Source organism: Schistocerca gregaria, chromosome 1 (assembly GCF_023897955.1).
Source record: "Schistocerca gregaria isolate iqSchGreg1 chromosome 1, iqSchGreg1.2, whole genome shotgun sequence".
NCBI classification, from domain to species: Eukaryota; Metazoa; Arthropoda; class Insecta; order Orthoptera; family Acrididae; genus Schistocerca; species Schistocerca gregaria.
The window spans coordinates 196,922,337-196,945,558 of NC_064920.1; the positions used below are offsets into that span (position 1 = coordinate 196,922,337).

Sequence of the window (23,222 nt, forward strand, 5' to 3'; positions counted from 1 at the left end):
AGGGTTCCTCCGAGCCATAATCCGTAGGTAGCGGTCATCCACTGCAGTAGTAGCCCTTGGGCGGCCTGAGCGAGGCATGTCATCGACAGTTCCTGTCTCTTTGTATCTCCTCTATGTCCGAACAACATTGCTTGGATCACTCCAATACGCCTGGACACTTCCCTTGTTGAGAGCTCTTCCAAAGTAACAATGCAGACGCGATCGAACCACGGTATTGGCTGTCTATGCGTGGTTGAACTACAGACAACACGAGCCGTGTACCTCTTTCCTGGTGGAATGACTAGAATTGGCCAGCCTTCAGGGCCCCTCCCCTCCTCCCCCTCCCCCCAATCTAAAAGGCGCTGCTCATTCATGGTTGTTTACATCTTTAGGCGGGTTTAGTGATACCTCTGAACAGTCAAAGGGACTATGTCTCTGATACAATACCCACAGTCAACATCTATCTTCAGGAGTTCTTGGAACCGGGGCGATGCAAAACTTTTTTTTTATGTGTGTATAAACACGTAGCACTCGCCACCAAATAACAAAGCACAGCTGTGTGTTACAACTTTATAACCGAGCTATCCCTTGTAATGAAGAAAACCTTCTGTTGTCAATAGGGTCAGTGTGATAAAACAGTATTACACGCTTTATCCCTACTAATCATAGGAAATGCGAAGTAAATGTTATTCCCGCCTATTTGCGTTCATAAACATGTATCACTCGCTACCAAATAACAAAGCAAAGTCCGCCCCTGGTAGCTGAGTGGTCAGTGCGATGGAATGTCATACCTTAAGGCCCGGGTTCGATATCCGGCTGGGTCGGAGATTTTCTCCGCTTAGGACCTGGGTGTCGTGCTGTCCTAATCATCATTATTTCATCCCCATCGACACGCAAGTCGCCGAAATGACGTCAACTCGAAGACTTGCACCAGGTGAACGGTCTACCCAACTGGAGGCCCTAGCCACATGATATTTCCAACAAAGCAAAGTTGTGTTTGATAATTTTCTATCTGAACAATCCTTTTTGAAGGGAGACTTTTCGTTGTCAATAGTCACAGAATGATCAAGCAGTAATACATACCTCATCTCTACTAACAAGAGGAATTCCAAAGTAAATCTCATTCTCACCTATTTGCTAAAATAAAAATGTTCCTCTCGCCACCAAATTACAAAGGAAAGCTGATGTGTGACAAATTTGTAATCTCGCCACCCTTGCAAGTATAAAACTTTTCTTTGACAATACGGACAGGGTGATCAAGCAGTAATACTTAATTTATATCTGGTAACAAGAGGAACTGCAATGTAAATCTTATTGTTGCCTATTTGCATACATAAACATGTAGGACTCACTACCAAATATAGAGGAAAGCTGTGTGAGACAACTTTGAAACCGAGCCATCCCTTGGAAGAAAGGAAACCTTTCGTCGTTAATAGGCACAGTGTGAACAGGCAGTAATACTTACTTTACCTCTACTAACTAGAGGAAATGCAAAGTAAATCGTGTTCTAGCCTATTTCTCCACGAAAACGTGCAGCATTTGCTGCCAAATGTGTAGCAAAGCTGTGTTTAACGTCATTGTAACGGAGCCATCCCTTAGAAGGGAGGACCCTTTTAGTTGCCAATAGATACAGTATGATCAACAGTAACACTTATTTTATCTCCACTAACAGGAGGGAATGCAAAGTATAAACTATTCTCGCCTTTTTGCATGCATAAACAAGGAACATTCGCCACCAAATGACAAAGCAAAGCTGTTTGAGACAACATGCATACAATTATCCTTGTTCCATAGATCATGAATATGACATTTCGTAATGATGTGGAACATGTCACTTTAACATAAGTTTTCTTTACACAAAATAATTGTTTTTTTTTTTACAGTTTCTACATCCTATGTAAGAATTCATCTATTCAGAAGAATGAGTTATCATTCAGAAATTCTTTTAATTTGTTTTTAAATGTTGTTTGGCTATCCTGGAAAATGACCAAAGATTTTTGTGGCTGCATAATTCACCCCTTTCTGTGCCAAAGTGAGATTTTATTCAGAATAGTGAAGATCATCCTTCCTTCTAGTGTTGTAGCTACGTACTTTGCTGTTATTTTTGAATTTAGGTTATTAATGACATTTCATAAGTGAATATATGTATTGCGAAGGTACTGTAAATATCCCAAGTTACTTAAATATATGTCTGCAAGGTGATATTGGGTGGGTGTAAGCTATTATTCTAATTACACACTTCTGTGTAATCAATACTTTCTCTCTTAATGACAGATTGCCCCAAAATATGGTGCCTTATGAAAGCACCGAATGGAAATAAGCATAGTAGGCTAATTTACTGATATGTTTATCACAAAATTTGCAATAACCCTGATAGCATAAGTAGCTGAACCTAACCATATAAGCAGATCCTCGGTGTGTTTCTTTCAATTCAATTTCTCATCAATGCACACACCCAGAATTTTTGAGTTTTCTGCCTTAGCAATTATACTTTATAGTCTATATTTATCAATGGTGTTATGCTGCTTGCTGTATAGAATTGTCTAAACTATGTTTCCTCAAAATTTTGTGAGAGAGAGCCACTTAACAATTTTCTGAAAGATATTATTTGCTATTTCTTCAGCTGATTCCTGCTTGTTGGGTGTGATTACTATACTTGTATCATCAGCAAAAAGAGCTAGCTTTGTATCTTCATGATATAGGGTGGCAAGTCGTTAATATTTATTAAGAACAGTAAGGGACACAAGACTGAACCCTGTGGGACATCATTCTTGATACCTCCTCAGTTAGAGGACTCTTCTGGTTTTTGCAGATATCTGTAATGTTAATTTCAACCTTCTGCATTCTTCCAGTTAAACATGAATTAAACCATTGTGCACTGTCTCACTCATACCACACAATACCTAAACTTATCTACAGGATTTTCATGATTCACACAATCAAAAGCCTTTGAGAGATTACAAAATATCCCAATTGGTGATTTTCCCTTACTCAATGCATTTTATATTTGATCAGTGCAATCACATATAGCATTTTCCGCTGAAAAGCCTTTCTGAAAACCAAATTAATATTTTGTTAGTACTTCATTTTTACAATTATGTGATACTACTCTTGAATACATTACTTTTTCAAGTATTTTGGATATAGCTGTCAGAAGTGAGATTGGGAGGTAGTTGTTAGCATCAGATCTGTCCCCTGTTTTATACAATGGTTTAACAATTGCGTATTTCAGTCTATCTGGGAAAATGCCCTGTTTTAGTGAGCAACTACATATGTGGCTGATATTCCTACTTATTTGTTGTGAACTAGCTTTTAGTACTCTGTAGGAAATGCCATCAATTTCATGTGAGGCTTTACCTTTGAGTGAATTTATTATGTTCCTAATTTCAGTGGGAGAGGTGCACTGAATTTCAGTTTTATCAAATTGCATAGATACTGCCTGTTCCATTCACTGCCTTGCATTTTCTAATGAATAGCTGGATCCTATTTCCTCTACTGTACTATGTTTTCTAATTCTGACTTCTTGTTAAGAAACTTTTGATTGTGTCTGATAGAAATAGTCTTCCTGTGCTCTCAGTTGCCCTATTTCCCTTTTCACAATATTCCAAATTGTTTTACTTTTATAATCAGATGTGCTAATCTCAGACATAATGCACATACTTCTGAACTTTTTAATAACTTTTCTTAATACAGTGCAGTAGTTTTTACAATGTTTCACTGTTTTGGGATCATTACTCCTCCTAGGTATAAGATACATTTCCCTTTTCTGTTTATAAGATATTTTTAGCCCATTAGTAAACCATGGCTTTTTATATGGTTTCTTACAATTATATTTCACTGTGTTCTTAGGGAAGCGTTTTCAAATGTACTCACAAAGGTATCATGAAATAAGTTAAATTTTAAGTTAGCATAACCTTCCCTGTACATCTCAGCCCAGTTTAACTGTTGCAAATTTTCCTTAAAATTTGAATAGTTAAATTGTTAATTGAATGCCCTACTGTGGAGGACTGTTTTGCATTACTGTATGGGACTATTTCATATACTGTAACTAACTGTGTATCGTGATTAGACAGACCATTCTTAACACAAAAAGTTTTTATTTGATTAAATTTATCTTGGTCCCTGAAAACATTATCTATCAGTGTGCTTTCCTGTACCACCCAAGTAGGAAAATCAATAACTGACGTCAAATTGAAAGACCCAAGTACTACTTTAAGGTCAAGCTTTCCATTGGACTCTTTCAGAAAATCTACATTGAAATCCCCACAAACAATAATTTGCTTTCCTCTGTCTGACAGATAGCACAACAAAGAATCCAAGTTTTTCAAAAATAGTTGAAAACTTCCCGGTGGGGACCTGTAAACGGCTACAATTATAAAAATGCATTATTTATTTTAAACTCACATGCATATGCCACTATATGTTGCTCTATACAAAATATTTTAATTTCTAAATTTTTCACATTACCATAATTTTAAAATGTATGACAACTCTTCCTCTCCCCATTTTGTCTCTACTTGCATGTGCCTATATTTTTTTTTCCTTTTCCATATGTGTGACTATATGATATTCAGACAAACATAGTACATCTATTCCACCCTCAGTTTCTAAATCTTATAAAGAAACAAGAAGTTCATCTACTTTGTTTTTTAATCCCCTGATATTCAGATGCAATATATTAACATTATTTTTCACTGCGTTTTTATGTGAATTTTGTCACACACTAACATTATTTTTCACTGTACTGTTATGAGAATCTAGTGATATTTTCACATCGCTAGTACCAGGCTGTCTGAACTTCTCATTAAGCTTAACTTCAATCAATTTAGAATGATTGGACACTGATCTTAGCCTAAAAAAGTACTCCCACGAATTTCAGCACCCTCCCCTTAAAGATTTTGCTATCATCCCAGCCAGTTTACCCTTCCCCTTCCTATTGAGATGCAGGCCATCTTCTGAAGTCCCACCTACCAATACTATCAACAGGAACTACACCTATGCCTGACAATGTAGCTGCCTGAAGCAGCTGATCTGTCTTGTGGCACATTGAAAAGCTACATGAAGTCCTTAAATTTTTTTGTACCAATGTTCTCTTTACAAGATAGACGAAACACCTGAAACCAAGAAGGTACACACGACAGAGGAAGCGCCTACATTATGTAGGAAATAAGAATGTAAATACATAAAATGTTTCAATGAATACTATTTTAACTGTGAAAAGATCAGTATTCTCTGACGAGAAAAATATTTTTCAATGTTATTTGGCACACAGCAAGAAAGGAGACTGTAAAGGACAAAGCAGAGAGACGCTGTTTAGAGCATTCTGGGTACTGTTTCATGTGTTTGTACTTTACAATTATATATTTTCTCGGGCAAATAAATTTCTGCCAGTTTGCTCTGAAATCTATGGGTGACACTTTTCGTATGCTTGTGGTTCTCAGGAATATAAAAAATTTACAGTACCTACTTTGACAAGAACTTTCACTATGAATTCGAATGTGGACATTGAGAAACACTATTATCATTGATTGTTCCAATACTTTGCTACTGTATTTCAATTTTTTTTATGAAAAGAATAGTGTATCATAACCTCACTTTCACCTTTCAGATGCGCTGCGTAGACGCACTTGTCTCGAATAGTGCCTCGAGATAAGAAAGTCTGTCATGTAAAAGGCGCCCGATCTCAGCTCTCATCAGTGGAATAACTCCAGTCTACTGGCTGTCGAGTATCGTCGTAGCTGCAGTCGCAACTTTCCTTACGAATGTAGTATACTATAACTGTCCTCAAGACTTTACTTACGTTTAGTTGTGTGGATTGTAAGCCAGATGAGAATTATTAACTGTTAAAGTTACTTACCCCAGCATTGCCCAAGGGCTTACATAAGAAATTCGAAGAGGGTTACTTGTACTACGTTGAGTGTTTTACAATATTTCTCACAGTGACTGTGTTCTCTTATTCTTTTGATTTCTTCCACAGAAACCGACACACTGTGCCAGTGGGACACATCATAGTTTTAGCGATGAGGCTTTTCTTGATCACTTCACCTTTGTTTCATTGAAGAGTAAATGAGATTTTGCGAAAGGAAGATGACTTCTGATTAACGTTTGTTTGACTGGAAAGTAAATGAAATTCTGTTATAGGCAGATAACTCTTGATCAAACTTTGTTCCATTTACGAGTAAATGAAGTTCTGTTAAAGGCATATAACTCTGATTAACCTTCGCTCAACCATAGAATAAATGAAATTCTATTAAATGCAGACTTGTCTTCCATTATAAGCTACTCAACTTGTCCCACCACCTTTCCTGGTTAGGAAAGATAGAAATAAAGGCCAGTATATTTTGATGTGTCGGTATTATCCTTTCCATACAGTGGCCATTTTAGACGATATGACATTGATGTTTCACACACAACAGTAGCAACAAGCATGATCTCATAAACGACCATCATTTATTACAATTTAAAACGAACCTCCCATTAATTTTTTGGAAACTATTAATAATAAACCTTTAAATTAATTTGAACACATCACGTGACACATTATCCCAATCGTCATCTACGCCTCACTCAGTCTCTCCGTGGTATTATCTCTTTCGAATGATACGCCATTCCACCCCCCTTCCCCTTCCTCAAGTGGCACGTCGAATATTGTTACCAGGAACTAGACTCTGAGGCCCTTAATGGGGAAATGGATTTTTCTTCCTCAGCCCGTAGTAATTGGTAACTACGCGTCACATTTAAAAACTTCTTATCATTAATATGTACTATACTATTACTATTCTACAACATTTGTCTTTTCTTGTACATCTAGTAAACCCCATATTCCTTAAGGAACCGAATTTCCCTGCATAAAACAGCTTCAGACATGTACTTTGTTTTACAAATGAGTTAATATGCTAAATATTTGACATTAAGTATGAAAGCAAGAAAAAGTTTATGAAGAGTTTCCAGTTATGCTGAAAGTTTGCTGATAGTTGCTAAATGTTCTCACTATGAAACAGTGAATGAATATCGTCTGGGTATTTTTCACTCCGTTTTAAGCAAAAGCTAGTTTTTCACGGATCTCAATGTTTATGATCTCATACCTCCTTAACTATGTATCAAAAATGTATGTGAAATCTTATGGGGCTTAACTGCTAAGGTCATCAGTCCCTAAGCTTACACACTACTTAACCTAAATTATCCTAAGGACAAACACATACACCCATGCCCGAGGGAGGACTCAAACCTCCGCTGGGACCAGCCGTACAGTCCATGACTGCAGCGCCTTAGACCTGAACTATGTATCGTAGAGTCACAAAAAAGGTTTTCGGGTACGTTCGGTGATAGATATGGATAATGTCTGCAAAAGGTGTCGTGAATAGATCTAGTACTAAATAAGTAATAAATTAAAGCGTCATGCCTGATGTGGCAGTTACACTGCATGAATATCGAAAAGGTAGTAAGCAGTTTTTCTTTCATCATTTTGTGTTGGGTGTCAGCGAAAAAACGTTTCGTAAGAGTGTAAAATTACGTGTAAAGTTTGTCGCTTGTCACAAAGAACTCTTATTCTCAAATACTGAAGGAATACACTGTGGGTATTTGCTTGCTGTCAATTACATTGCCCCAAGACATAAATACAGTTTCTAACTGCAGTACTTGTCTTACTATGGCAAACCCTTAAGGAAACCCTTAACAAACCCTTAATAAATATATTATAATCGCATTTTAAATTTTTAAATCCGCTCCTAAATTATTTTAATTCTAGAAAGTAAATTTTTTGTTGCCTCTGGATGCTGTTAGATAGGCAACCTACCACTGGAACTGTGCACATTCTAGGTTATGCATTTAGTAATATGGATAAGTAATTATTTACAAACTGACACAGTGGCAAACAGAAGTATGCCATATTTCAAACGTTTATGTAATAATTTATTACTTCAAGATCGCTAAATAAATGCAGTTTTCACATTACCAGTTTCAGCAATTGATTGACAACTTTAGATATGGTTAACACACTAACTGATTCATTATGATATGTAATAATTCCAGTTCTGTCGTCTAACGCTATGAAGACGTATGAAATACATCATCCAACTACGCATTATGTTGTCACATTAAGAGAAACAGCAGTCTCTCTTAACATATAACGACATGATCTATAATTTGACGTATCTTTTGCAACTCCTTTTAGATGTAAAGTATAGAATAATAATATGTGACATATAACATTTCAATGAATTATATATCACGCCGTGATCTTCAGGGAGTATAACTGGTATCGTGACGAAGGGGTACAACGGTACTGTCGTTTGATCATCGCAAAGATCCCGTATGGATGACTTAGTAATAACTAATAAGCATCCCTGAAGCAGAGAAACAACTGAAAGAGTTGAAAATAAATAAGTCACCAGGTACGGATAGAATCCCAACACGGTTTCGTAGACAGAATTCTACTCATTGGCTCCTTACTTAGTTTGCATTTATCGCTATTATCTCCAGCAGCGCGAAGTGCCAAGTGACTGGAAAAAAGCGCTTAACCTCGATTCGCTGCAGAATTCTAGAACATATTGTGAGTTAGAATATAATGAATTTCTTAGTGAATGAAAAGCTCGTGTCCACGAATCAGCACAGCTTTAAAAAGTATCACTTGTGCGAAACCCAGCTTGCTCTTTTCTCACATGATATACTGCGGACTATGGATGAAGGCAACGTGCAGAATAGATATTTCTAGATTTACGAAAAGCAGACTGTTAACGAAAGTAAGAGCGTACGGAATAGGCTCCCAGATATGTGACTGGCTCGAAGACTTCTGACATCATAGAAACCAGTACCTTGTCTTCGACGGCGAGTGTTCATCGGAGACATCATCAGGAGTGACCCAGGGAACTCTGATAGGACCGTTGCTATTTTCTAGAGCCACAAATGAACTGACGGACAGGATGTGCAGCAATCTGCGGTTGTTTGCTGGTGATGCTGTGGTGTACAAGAAGGTGTCGTCGTTGAGTGACTGCAGGAGGATGCAAGACGGCTTAGACAAAATTTTTAGTTGGTGTGTTGAATGGCAGGTAGCTCCAAATGTAGAAAAATGTAAGTTAATGCGTATGAGTATGAAAAACAAACCCATAACATTCGGATACAGCATTAGTAGTGTCCTGCTTGACACAGTCGCGTCGTTTAAATATCTGGGCGTAAAGTTGCAAAGTGATACGAAATAGAACAAACATGTGAGAAATGTTGCTCACCGATTTGATTCGTTCTGACAGGGTGTGTAGGGCACGACTAGGACTTAGTCATATGCAAACAGAAAGAGACAACGCTCAAATGTTTTCGAGAAAAATCCAGTTCGAGACTTTCACCCGTATATCTGGTCGCTGTTAACCGATAGGTAGGCAGCCGAGCGATTAATCGCGTAGATTCATAAGTACGAGATCTCTGCTTCGAATCTCTTTGCTCGTACAGCTTTTCTATCATTCCCACTAAATTCTACCAATAACTTTATTGTGGCTGAGTAAATTATCAATTTTTAATGATTCTGTTATCATTTTCATAAATTTTATCTTTAAAACATGAGTTGTTTTTTCGTAAGTAAATTGGACATAAAAAATCGTGTACGCTAGAACTTCCAATCAAACCAGCATAGCTATTTTATTTACATTATCGTATCCACATTTGTGGAAAGTGTAAGATGTAACGTGCGGAGTACTGCACGAATCAGGATGATACTGGTCATAGAAACATGGAAAAGAATAATTATTTCGGCATACAAAACATGTAATTAAAGCCGAATTGTTGTATGTGCATTATTTTTCAAAATGTCTACTGCAAAACAAACTTGGTTTACATTCGTAAACGGTTCTCGGTCAGCACACAATTTCGTTGTGTACCACGCGTATCTGTTTTCAGAATTATTGGGAATAAAACAAAAGTAAATCGGAAGCGATATTCGATCCAGAAACCTTTCGATAGAGAAACTAAAAGCTTATCCACTAGGCTGCGCACACCTTCAGTACTCGCGACCATAATACGAAGTATATAAGCACGCCTAAAGTGCTCAAACGCAATTATCTAGGATGCAGCTGAGAGTTGCCTCGTACCCTGCACACCCCATCAAAATGAATCAATTCGATGAGGGGAAGTTCGTAGGGTCCCCTTGGGAGTATTGGCAGCCAAACAGCCATTGATGATTCTCATTGTTGTGTTGAGTGTCTAATTTACTAACGTCGTGTCTGTTGTGCTGTACTACTCAATCACGATATTATTGCGCTTGCTCTTTTGTCGCAAACACGCGGCGACGTTACAATAAACAAGTACAATGGTGATTAATGAAAATGTATCACACTGTCAATGCCGTCAGGTCAGTTTTGCATGTACCATAAATCCGATTACTTGCATACTTACTATAAACGGAACCAAATCGCTCTCAGTCCCAGGTGCAATAGCATTGTGTTAGAGTAATAAGCCAGACCCAAGGCTGAACGCCGGAGAGCTGCTGCTGAAGCAACCCATGTTCATCTGCAGAGCTTCTCTATTGCATTTTTAATTGAGGCAACCTCCCAAGCCGTATAGGTTAAGTGTTGTTTGTAGGTGACAGGCCTGTCCAGTTTAATATATAAATATTTGGGGAAGGATTGTATTTGATTTGAGACCAATTGAAGCTTATTTATGTGTGGTTTGGTGGCTCAGTGGTAAAGCACCAAACTAGAAATCCAAAGCACTAGACTGGATCACCTGTCAGTTATAAGGACCCTTATCAGTAGTAGTAGTAGTAGTAGTAGTAGTAGTAGCTTTATTCATCTGTAGGTCTCTTTTTACAAGGATATAGAACATGTCAAAGTATTTACAAGTTTAGACCAATTTAAAATAAGCTAATTCGTATATACAAATATTTACAGACTTCTAGTTAGAGACGATCATTAGATTTCCTCTGGAATACAATACTTTTTTTTTTTTACAAATAACTTATTAAATGATGTAACGCCAAACTGTTCACTCATTTCTCACTATCAGTCACTGCACACACTATGCACACATTGTTTCATAACCCTTCTTCACTACACACACACACACACACACACACACACACACACACACACACAATGGTGATCTCTGGGCCATTTTGTGCGCCGCAACTTTGCTATCCTAAAAAACTGAGTCAGCATCCCTCAATAATGAGTTCAGTTGAGCTCTGAAAGTGGAAGAGGTGTTAGTATTGTGCTACGCACAGCTTGGGGGTAAGTATTTCTAGAAAGGGAAAAAGAAGGAAACAACATAAAGCGTAGGTGTATTGTGCAATGTTTGATATTTTAATCATTATTGTTATTATTTATTTGTATAACATTTATTATCAAACCCCTACTCTTTTTATCTAAATAATCCCTCAATGTATAAAATACACTCCTGGAAATGGAAAAAAGAACACATTGACACCGGTGTGTCAGACCCACCATACTTGCTCCGGACACTGCGAGAGGGCTGTACAAGCAATGATCACACGCACGGCACAGCGGACACACCAGGAACCGCGGTGTTGGCCGTCGAATGGCGCTAGCTGCGCAACATTTGTGCACCGCCGCCGTCAGTGTCAGCCAGTTTGCCGTGTCATACGGAGCTCCATCGCAGTCTTTAACACTGGTAGCATGCCGCGACAGCGTGAACGTGAACCGTATGTGCAGTTGACGGACTTTGAGCGAGGGCGTATAGTGGGCATGCGGGAGGCCGGGTGGACGTACCGCCGAATTTCTCAACACGTGGGGCGTGAGGTCTCCACAGTACATCGATGTTGTCGCCAGTGGTCGGTGGAAGGTGCACGTGCCCATCGACCTGGGACCGGACCGCAGCGACGCACGGATGCACGCCAAGACCTTAGGATCCTACGCAGTGCCGTAGGGGACCGCACCGCCACTTCCCAGCAAATTAGGGACACTGTTGCTCCTGGGGTATCGGCGAGGACCATTCGCAACCGTCTCCATGAAGCTGGGCTACGGTCCCGCACACCGTTAGGCCATCTTCCGCTCAAACCCCAACATCGTGCAGCCCGCCTCCAGTGGTGTCGCGACAGGCGTGGATGGAGGGACGAATGGAGACCTGTCATCTTCAGCGATGAGAGTCGCTTGTGCCTTGGTGCCAATGATGGTCGTATGCGTGTTTGGCGCCGTGCAGGTGAGCGCCACAATCAGGACTGCATACGATCAAGGCACACAGGGCCAACACCCGGCATCATGGTGTGGGGAGCGATCTCCTACACTGGCCGAACACCTCTGGTGATCGTCGAGGGGACACTGAATAGTGCACGGTACATCCAAACCGTCATCGAACCCATCGTTCTACCATTCCTAGACCGGCAAGGGAACTTGCTGTTCCAACAGGACAATGCACGTCCGCATGTATCCCGTGCCACCCAACGTGCTCTAGAAGGTGTAAGTCAACTATCCTGGCCAGCAAGATCTCCAGATTTGTCCCCCATTGAGCATGTTTGGGACTGGATGAAGCGTCGTCTCACGCGGTCTGCACGTCCAACACGAACGCTGGTCCAACTGAGGCGCCAGGTGGGAATGGCATGGCAAGCCGTTCCACAGGACTACATCCAGCATCTCTACGATCGTCTCCATGGGAGAATAGCAGCCTGCATTGCTGCGAAAGGTGGATATACACTGTACTAGTGCCGACATTGTGCATGCTCTGTTGCCTGTGTCTATGTGCCTGTGGTTCTGTCAGTGTGATCATGTGATGTATCTGACCCCAGGAATGTGTCAATAAAGTTTCCCCTTCCTGGGACAATAAATTCACGGTGTTCTTATTTCAATTTCCAGGAGTGTATATTGTATAACAGGTACTTTTTAGCTGCCTTTTCAAATAAGCGCATTTTTGCCATTTCTTTGACCTCTTTTGGTAATTTATTGTACAGTTTTATTCCTTGGTAGAAAGAGCTTTTTTGAGTTTTATGTTTATTTTTTCTACGTACATGTAAGTTGAGTCTATCTCTTGTTGCATGATCTTGGAATGAGCTGTTTGTGCAGTAATTACCAATGTTATTTTTGGTGTGTACAACTGACTGGTAAATGTATTGACATGGAGCAGTTAAAATCCCCACTGTTTTGAACATATCTTTACAGTGAGCTCGACTAGTATTTTGGTTATTATTCTCGTGACTCTTTTCTGGAGTTTGAAAACTGTGTTCATATTTTGTTTGTTTGTTCCCCAAAAAAGAATGCCTTAACTAAGAATTGAGTGTACTTATGAATAATACGTAACTAAAAAACACCACGTTACACACTTACGATAGGATTCTAAGGGCATAACATGCTGATGACATTCTGCTTGCAAGTACCTTTGTGTGTTCACACCACTTCAACTGAGAATCAATATTCATTCCTAGTAATTTTGCATTTGTTACACAGTCCATAGAGGTACCATCTACATTTAAATTAACATTGTCATTTTTTCTCTTCAAACTGAAATTCATGGCAGTAGTTTTCTTTATGTTCAGTGTCACTTTATTGCTTATTGACCAATCATAGACTTCCTTTAGAGTTTCATTTGCTTTCTCGGCAAGGAGTTCTCTTGTTTTAATATTGCTGTCATCAGTGAAGAGAATTTTTTCACCATGAGTAACATTAATGGGAAAGTCATTGATGTATATCAGGAATAATATTGGTCCTAACATGCTACCTTGCAGAACCCCTATATTCATGTATTTTGGTTCTGATAAGTATTTTACTAAATGTTTAGATCTATTTGAAGTATGTGTTATCTCTACTCTTTGTACCCCATCTGCTAGGTATGACCGAAACCAGTCATTAGCTACCAATCTTATTCCTAATGCTTCTAATTTATTTAATAGAATCTTGTGGTCGACTGTATCAAATGCCTTAGAAAGATCCAAAAATATGCCTGTGACACACTCATCTTTATCAAGTGCATCAAGTACATCTTTTGTGAATTCTACTATGGTTGACTCTGTATTTTTGCCACTTCAGAAACCAAACTGTGATTCGCTTAAAAGATTGTATTTATTCAGGTAATTCATCAATCCGTCTTTCATAATTGCTTCTATTATTTTTGACAATGCTGGCAGCACAGAAATGGGCCAGTAATTTTCTGTTTTCTGCGTTACCTTTCTTAAGCAAAGGTACAACTCTTGCGTGTTTTAAGTGCCCTAGAAATGTCCCTCACGTGAAGGATTCATTTATCATGTTTGTTAAGGGGTCCTGTATAATCCCTATGAATTGTTTCAGAACACACATTGGTGCTTCATATAAGCCTGACTTTTTATTTTTTAGTTTTTGAACTCATCACTTCTTTCACCTCTGGGAATGTTTGTAAAAATGCACAGTTACACAGTGGTTCGGTATGCATATTAAACTGTAGTCCCCCTATAATTTGCTGGGTGAGCCATTTCAAAGGTCGGAGGGGGACAGCGGCATGCCACCTCCATCAAGACCGTGCCTACTAAAGCACTGTGTTGTCCAAAACCGTCTTCGAATTGACAAATGCTTCACTTTACTAAACAAAATTTTTAAATGTGGCACACAAATAACCAGTATCGTACACTTGAAAATGGCCTAACATCGAAACTGGCCAGTAATGAAATTCATGTGCATAGTGCATTAAAGCAATAAAACTGACTGCCGACGGTGGTTCGGTCATTTTGACGATATGTTGAGGCTGTAGAGTCGTACATGAAGAAATTGGAGTTTATTTGCAGTTTGTAATTAATCGTCGGCCGCGGTGGTCTTGCAGTTCTAGGCGCTGCAGTCCGGAACTGTGGGACTGCTACGGTCGCAGGTTCGAATCCTGCTTCGGGCATGGATGTGTGTGATGTCCTTAGGTTAGTTAGGTTTAAGTAGTTCTAAGTTCTAGGGGACTGATGACCACAGCAGCTGAGTCCCATAGTGCTCAGAGCCTTTTGAACCATTTTTGAACTGTCTAGGAAATTCGGAACTTCTTCAATAATTCCAAAAAATACATCTCTCTTTTCACTCCACCTCTTCCTCGACATGTGCTCAGCTGCTATCTACAAATTCGCTGACACCACCGTCAGACAATTGGCAACCTCAGCAAGAACCACCACACAGCAAGTCACTGTTAGACAAAACTAGTATAGATTGAAAATTACTGCAATAGAGTACGCGCCAATACTTACCAATAGCAGATTAGTATTCCCAGTAAGTTCAAATCCAAGAAATCAAAGCTATCTATGAATTATTTTAAAAAATAACAATAAAAAGATACTGATATTTCAAGACCAAATACGGAACAAAATTAACGAAAAAAGTAATTGCACAAATTCAAACAAGAAAACAAAAAATGCACCACCATTCCAAAACAGAAATTTAACTCTCTTTCCAAGGCACATACATAAAAAAAACCTCAAACAAGTAGTGATTTTGTGGAACATTCTTCCTCCAGACATACTCATCTAAATGAATCTGTAGTACTGAAATCCTCCTATTCTCTCACTCAATACTACTATTTATTGCCTCCCAATACCCTTCAGTTGCGGCTGTGCATGCCCCTATTTTTTGTGCCTAGATTCAATAGAATCATTCGCAGTCTAATGCATGTACCCAGTTACCTCTAATCCCTTATAACTATCCCACCCATCTGACCTTGTGATTAACCCCATCTGCTATATAACTTTTTACTAACTGAAACATAGTACAAGCTGTCCTATGGTTAATTAGCTTAAAAATCGTGTCTGTAGGAGAGTGTTTCCCTGAAACAACTGCCTTCCGCACCCATACTCCAACATTCAAACTGCGTTTCGTCAGGTTCTATAATTTTGCCCCTTCTCATAACAAAATCCGAACAAACTTAACGCCAAAACGAATACCACTCTACAGGATGTTACAAAAACGTACGGCCAAACTTTCAGGAAACATTCCTCACACACAAAGAAAGAAAATATGTTATGTGGACATGTGTCCGGAAACGCTTACTTTCCATGTTAGAGCTCATTTTATTACTTCTCTTCAAATCACATTAATCATGGAATGGAAACACACAGTAACAGAACGTACCAGCGTGACTTCAAACACTTTGTTACAGGAAATGTTCAAAATATCCTCCGTTAGCGAGGATATATGCATCCACCCTCCGTCGCATGAAATCCCTGATGCCCTAATGCAGCCCTGGAGAATGGCGTATTGTATCACAGCCGTCCACAATACGAGCACGAAGAGTCTCTACATTTGGTACCGAGGCTGCGTAGATAAGAGCTTTCAAATGCCCCCATAAATGAAAGTCAAGAGGGTTGAGGTCAGGAGAGCGTGGAGGCCATGGAATTGGTCCGCCTCTACCAATCCATCGGTCACCGAATCTGTGTTGAGAAGCGTACGACCACTTAGATTGAGATGTGCAGGAGCTCGATCGTGCATGAACCACATGTTGTGTCATACTTGTAAAGGCACATGTTCTAGCAGCACAGGTAGAGTATCCCGTATGAAATCAAGATAACGTGCTCCATAGAGCGTACATACTGACGAAACTAAAATGAGCACATGTCCACATAACATCTTTTCTTTATTTGTGTGTGAGGAATGTTTCCTGAAAGTTTGGCCGTACCTTTTTGTAACACCCTGTATAACAGGTGCACGGTCTGTTTCTGTCTCGTGAGTAGCAAGTCAAAAAGAAGATATTAAACAATAAAGATAAGAAAGTAATAAAATACGTTTCATAGGAGGAACTGATCTCTCAAACCACGTCCCTCCATGAAAAGACAGCCACACACGATCTTCTGCACAGAGCCACTTCAACAATTCGCTCGTGCGTTTCTTCGAAACCATGGACAATACTATGTTGTCACAAACACTTCGCTTACAATAGTAAGAAATAAAATTGTATTGTCTGATAAAACTGACGACATTCATTGGCTCCCTCAGTTCATCTGCCAATTCCACAACAGTGAAACGAACGTGAGGAATATGTTGTTCCCCTGTCCCACTATTTACAATGTCTTCAAAATAGGGAACAGAACTTGGCACCGCCCTTGCCTCCATATTTCGTGGCGCTACTAATACTTGAAAAGCAATTTCAAATCACGCGTAAAGATTAACAAATGACTTTCTGTATAAACCAACGAGATTACGATCGATAGAATGTAAGGCTACACTGAAATTAAAATCAAAATAATCACCAAAACATGACGTCGCATCAGCCATTAAGTCGCAGTCCAAGCCGACAGTTAATATCGAACGTTCCTCTAGACTCCCCCCCCCCCCCTCCCCTCCCACCTCCATTTAAACATTTAAACCCATTCCCCCTGTCCCTTAAGATAAAAACGCTAATTCCACTCACCTCGCGTTTAGTGTTTCCCCTACAAATGAATCGTTGACAACTGAATTCATTCTTCTCCTAATAATCGAGTGAGCATAAGTTGATCCCTGACAGATGTAGTATGTAGTACGCTGGACGTAACAGCTCCACAGGCCTGTCTCAACCAATAACGAACGTGATTTTGTAAACGTCTCTACGGCAACGCCTCACTGTTGTCAAAGCTCTGTCGACAGCTACCGTTTTCGCCTGCAGCCCTTAGCGCTTCGCATTTGAAAACTAGCAACAGCGTTGGGAGCTGTCGGGGAAGGACCTTCTTACGCGGCCTCGACTATAGGTGGGTTCCATTAACCATAAGCACCACATAGGTATTGTGGTAATTTCCAAGAATTATTGCCATACGAAGTCGCGGGGTCCAAACGATACATATCGAAAGTGCGCTGGTAAGTCGATCATGTGACTCTGGTGGCGGGCGTTGTGATCAGTTATTTGTGATCGTCATTTTTATATTTTCCGTCGTTCCCATGGTTGCTGTAAATTACATACCTCCATTAATTATTTGTGAGTTGCTAGGGAATCCCAGACGATTTGTGTCGTTAGTGAGTGGCATGACTGGTGTTCTCGACGTTTCTCACATGGAAAAATCTAATGTCCTGTTTATCCAGCGTAGAAAATTGTTCGACTTTTAGTCGCAAATATGGAGTACTGCCGGACGAGGAAAGAAGAGACTGTGTAGACTGTGGTAGTGCGAAGTGTGTAAAATACAGTTTACAATTTCATTTTGCGGACAGTGCGGAAAAGAACGAGTATCTGGAAGAATACATGGTTCGACTCTTCCAAACTATCCATCCAGACCACCGTAATGGACTTTCACATGATAATACCGACGACGAGTGAGGTAAGTCGTCTCCTTTGCAATTACAAGTATTTTGTAACGCTCTTCTTTTGTCCTTGGTGTAGCGATAACCGTAAACATACTCTCAACGCCCACCATCAGAGTCCCATGATCGGTTTACCATCGCACGTTCGATATGTATCGTTTGGACCCCGCGACTTGGATAGGCAATCATTCTTGGAAATCACCGGTATTGTTTCCCATGACTTCATATAGTACCTTCGAATCCAGAATACTATTGTAGAATGAAATGTTGCCAAAATGCCATTCTTTGAGTTCCACGTATTTCCGAAAATATACACAGGGCAAACTTTTGCCTGCAGGCATACTTGTGTGTCGCTAGTATTGTGTTCAAGTTCCAAACGCCTTGTCGCTTCGCCCATGAGTTCTCCGTGACTCATAAAACAAGCAGGTCCCGCTGCTTTCCCGGGCTGAAAAACTGTTCTGCGATACCTGAGCCTCAAGATACGCCTGGAGATTGACTGCTATCTATGGACAGCTGTCGCCGTAAGTGTGCTTAGCTCGAATTTCCTGTTCACCCTCGAGCAGTGTTGTCAGCTCGAAGTCTTGAAAACTTCACAACCTGAACACGTGTTAAAATATTACTCCTCTTTCAAGAACATCGTCACCGAAATTTTCAGCTTCTATTCAATTTTGCCCTCTCTCTTCATTTTTAACAGCATTTTATCACTTCTTTAAAGACACTGTCTCTTCCTGTCGGAAAGAAGAATGTCATCTGCCTAACCGCAAACGTTACAATTTACATTATAACCCTACAGTCTTCTATCATACAGCGTACCGTACTCAGAGTGTCGCCAACATCCAATAGAAATAGTCACGTGTTTCATGTATAACGCTGTTTTGTACAAGACTGAAACTTAAATATTGTACCTATTTGCTCTGTTTTTTCTCATTTGTCTATTAATAACAGCAATGGAAAACAGTTGTTGCTGGTATGAAAGTAAATCGAAATATGCAGAGGATGAAAAGTTGCTTTTCGAAGGTACGTGTCACAAAGATCTAATTCCAGTAATCATACCAGACAGTGCAGCCGTGAGTATTAAAAACATTGAGACATGCTGTAACTAATATTATCATCGCTTGTTGCGTTAAACCACATTACAGAACGGAAATGCAAAAACTGCCCACTATAAAAAATTTTAAAGTAACATATTACAAAAAGCACCATAAAAAAGGGAAACAGGTTGAGGGATCCATCAACTCGAAAGATGTGGCCAAACCACTGTAGCCTCTTTCGTACGAATATTCGCTCAATAAGCAACTTTCCAAACCGCTGGTACATGTTTTCTTTCATTCTACGATTCCTTTTACCTACCATTATGTTGCAGAGTGGCCATTCCTCTCGAAGGCAAAGATTGCTTCTTCAGTAGTAGTTACTGATGTCGCCTAGGTTTCTCAACCATATAAAAGTACCGCTCAAATTAGTGCTGTGTACAGCTGAATCTTGTTCTTCTGTGATATTAGACGTGACGTGAATAAATTGCTCTGACTGACAATATACCATCACTATTTATTGCTTGTCAGTGCACTTGTTTCGTCACTTACCTATTATTATACAGAATAGATCCCATGCACTGAATACTTAATGTCTACTCGCAAGTTGTTTAACCGCGCACATGGTCGCCAACGGCAATAAACCATTTTGCGTGTCAGGATGCACTGCTTATTAAATGGACTTGACGTTTCTTTACGCAACGTCACTGGTATTGCTTACTTTGTTCTTTTATTTCTATCGTGAAGTGGACAGCCACGCCTCGTCTCGAAACAGTAACAAACTGGCGCACAAAATCAGTTGGACTATTTTTGTGACTGCTAAACTTTGCCCGTAAATTCGTCTCAGTGTTTACTTTTGGTCCACGTTCAACAAATGAGACGTTCTAATAACAAATTCTAGAGTGAACATCTGGAATTCGCCACATCGCTTAGGCGTTTAAGGGCAGTACTAAGAACCAATATGAAAGTAGATTTGTTGGGAGGATTCTAGGAAAGTGCGGAGCATTTGTAAAGGAAACAGTGTTCAAGACGCTTAGTATAACCAATCTTAGAGTACTGCAACAGTGCGTGGAATCCTTATCTAGTAGGCATTACGTTATAAGTGGAACGAATGCGGAGATGCGTGTCTAGGGTTGTAACATGTCAGCATAGCCCATAATACAGATGATAAAGGAACTTGCATGAGAATGTTTAGAAGAAATATGATGTTGCTCTTGGGGAACATAGTTGCATAAGTTTAGAGAACCGGTATTTGAAGACGACTTTGGGACAGTCTACTATTCTATTTATTGATCGTATGACTACAAGGGAAAATATTAGACAACTATTTACAACAAATGTATAAATTTCTACACGGCTAGATGCAATTCCAAGTTTATAACGGAGTCATAACCCTAAGTGTAGATACGAAATCTAGTCAAAAACTCGTGCACACTAACCGTGAGGATCTCTCATTGTACATCTGAATGTTCTTAACGAACATTAAAATGTTATAGCATGTACAATTCCCTGCTCGTCGCCACAGTCACACACTTCTGACCCAATCAGTTCTTATCCGATTCAGTATGCATCATTGTCGTCGGGGTAAATCAGAAGCTCTCACTGAGTTGTAACTAGTTGATGACACATCATAGACGCTTGCTTCCGCCATTGCTTATTCCAGGTATCTTGCACGCTGAGACGACAGTTCTGGAGACTGACTGCTCTGCGCCACAATGGTTTTCTAGACCGCAATCGATAAGCATCTGATAATTAAAATTCTGAATGAATTGCTTATTCTGATTAGAATTCTGATTAGACTTTTTTTTTGTTTTAGTCTTGTCGACATGTTCAGCATTGATTGAGACCTACATATGGACGGTGATGGAATATAACTAAAGCTTAGTTTACACGACGACACTAGGTTGCAGGCAACTGCCCTACTGACCACTTCGCGTGCGCGCCGCGCGTTTGCGCAACTCGTTGGTGAAACTAAACGCTTTCGGCGTGTTCGAACTTTGGCGACACTAGTTGCTTGAGTTTTGAGGTTACGTGTGTTCGTAGAGTGTAGACAAACTGAAATATGAAATGGGGAACAGAGAATAATGTTCGCTTTTTGGATATCTATGCTTTGCATAAGTGTTTGTGGGATTTCAGTGATTCTGATTACAAAAATAAGCAACATATTGCTGCCGCTGAGACCGTCATGTGCGATCATAACATAGATGGTCTGACAATATCTGAGCTGCAGTGTAAAATTTTTTGAGTTAGAAGCACATATTCAACTGAATTAAGTAAAAAAACAAGCAAGGGTAATTCTAGCTGTGGCAATGCTCTCGTCTACAAGACTAAAATCCCATCGTTCGAGTGGGCCAACTCTTTGTTAATCAATATTATTGACCGGAGGCAAGGCTATACAAATTCAAGAAGCTGCATTCTTTATTCAGTATTCTTCTATTTAAAACGGCGCTGCAGTGCTCCCCATTCACATATGTTAGAATTTTGAAATATTGCCACGGTACAGATCTGTCTTCAAGAGAGTAGTTTGCAAACCATTCTCTTCTTAATGCGGTCTGCTTCGAATAATTAGTGTTGCTAATGTTAATAATTATTGGTGTTAATGAAATAGCGTCATCACGAATTAAAACCGTAACTTATAGCATGCCGAGTGTTCTCGATTGTAACACACGCAATATGATATATAATTTTAGTTATGGCGACAGTGCTTCATGCATTACAATACCTTTATTCCTTATCGCATAATTAACTCTATGTAGAAGAAATGTGAACAGTTCTGGTGACATTCTAAGATAATTAAAAGAACTTCTCGGATTTTGCGTTATAAATTATTTCAACAAGGATGCTGAGCAACCGAGCTGACGTCTTTTCTTCATCCAGTCACGAATCGAAAAACGTTTCTTATATTTTTCTCATGCACCGATTCAACGCAACAAACTTTAACTCCATCACGACTCGTGTGAAGTACAGCTGCCAAAACTTTCGTTTCAGACCCGACTCAGGGAACCACAAAACGACGAAACTAAAGTATACACTGGTTTCGCCGTGTCTACAGTCGAATATGAAACCACCTGCGTGCAACTAATTCCACGCAACGAGTGGCGCAACCCAATATCGTCGTCTAAACTACGCTTAAGTACAGGCAGCCAGTGCGTGTTTCTGGAACAAATACACTCTGTGATGAGCAGCGTTGCTTGACTGAGTTGTGTGACAATTATATTAGTGTGAGCGCTGTTTAGGTAGGTGGGACAGCAGTTTTCTACGAGCGACTAAGAAAGGGCTAAACCTGATTACCCGAGGACTGTTGCAATGCCACCCCAGGCGGTACCTATTAATTTCTAGAATACTTTGTCCGAGTTTGATTTTAGCTGTCAGATTTAGATGGATTTTGTATCTCAGTGACCTGTCTAGAGTCTCACCCGGGTATTTCGGAATATTGCAATATTGGGATGTCTGATAGCTAAATGTGATGTTATGTTTATAACTTACTTTTTATTCTACAGGAGAAAATTTAGCACAACAGTCTTTTGGCCTTTCCTAAAAGGTCCTTGTATCAAATTGCCACCTACCAAATAAACAGTTTTACTGCCCTCGTCATGTCTGTCGCGCAGGAACAGCGAGAAAAAATAAGAAGGGGATGTACAGACATGTAACAGTCATGTTTTACTTTAAATGTGAAGATTTTAGATTCCATCACACCTTTATGAGGTTAAGAGCACCATGATCAACGGGATTAGCCGGCCGGTGTGGCCGAACGGCTCTAGGCGCTTCAGTCTGGAGCCGCGCGACCGCTACGGTCGCAGGTTCGAATCCTGCCTCGGGCATGGATGTGTGTGATGTCCTTAGGTTAGTTAGGTTTAAGTTGTTCTAAGTTCTAGGCGACTGATGACCTCAGATGTTAAGTCCCCTTGTGCTCAGAGCCATTTGAGCCATTTGAACCATCAAGGGGATTTGTGTTAAATAATAATTACATGTTTACGTTGTGTAATGATTTTGAGGTAATCTGCGACACTTTCTGCGTCTTCTACTACTAGACAGTTCCTCCACAGGGGTACGGATGAGACATACGTATGTTGTTAATTGA

General features: G+C 39.8%; 1 long non-coding RNA gene across 1 annotated transcript in view; it reads right to left on the bottom strand.

Moving 5' to 3' along the window:
* The window catches only part of LOC126336556 (uncharacterized), a 35,645-nt gene extending 18,314 nt beyond the window's left edge, over positions 1–17,331 (bottom strand). The window contains exon 1 of the long non-coding RNA XR_007564977.1: positions 17,257–17,331. This is a non-coding gene — a long non-coding RNA (uncharacterized LOC126336556). The remainder of the gene's footprint in view (positions 1–17,256) is intronic.
* Positions 17,332–23,222: the final 5,891 nt, after the last annotated feature.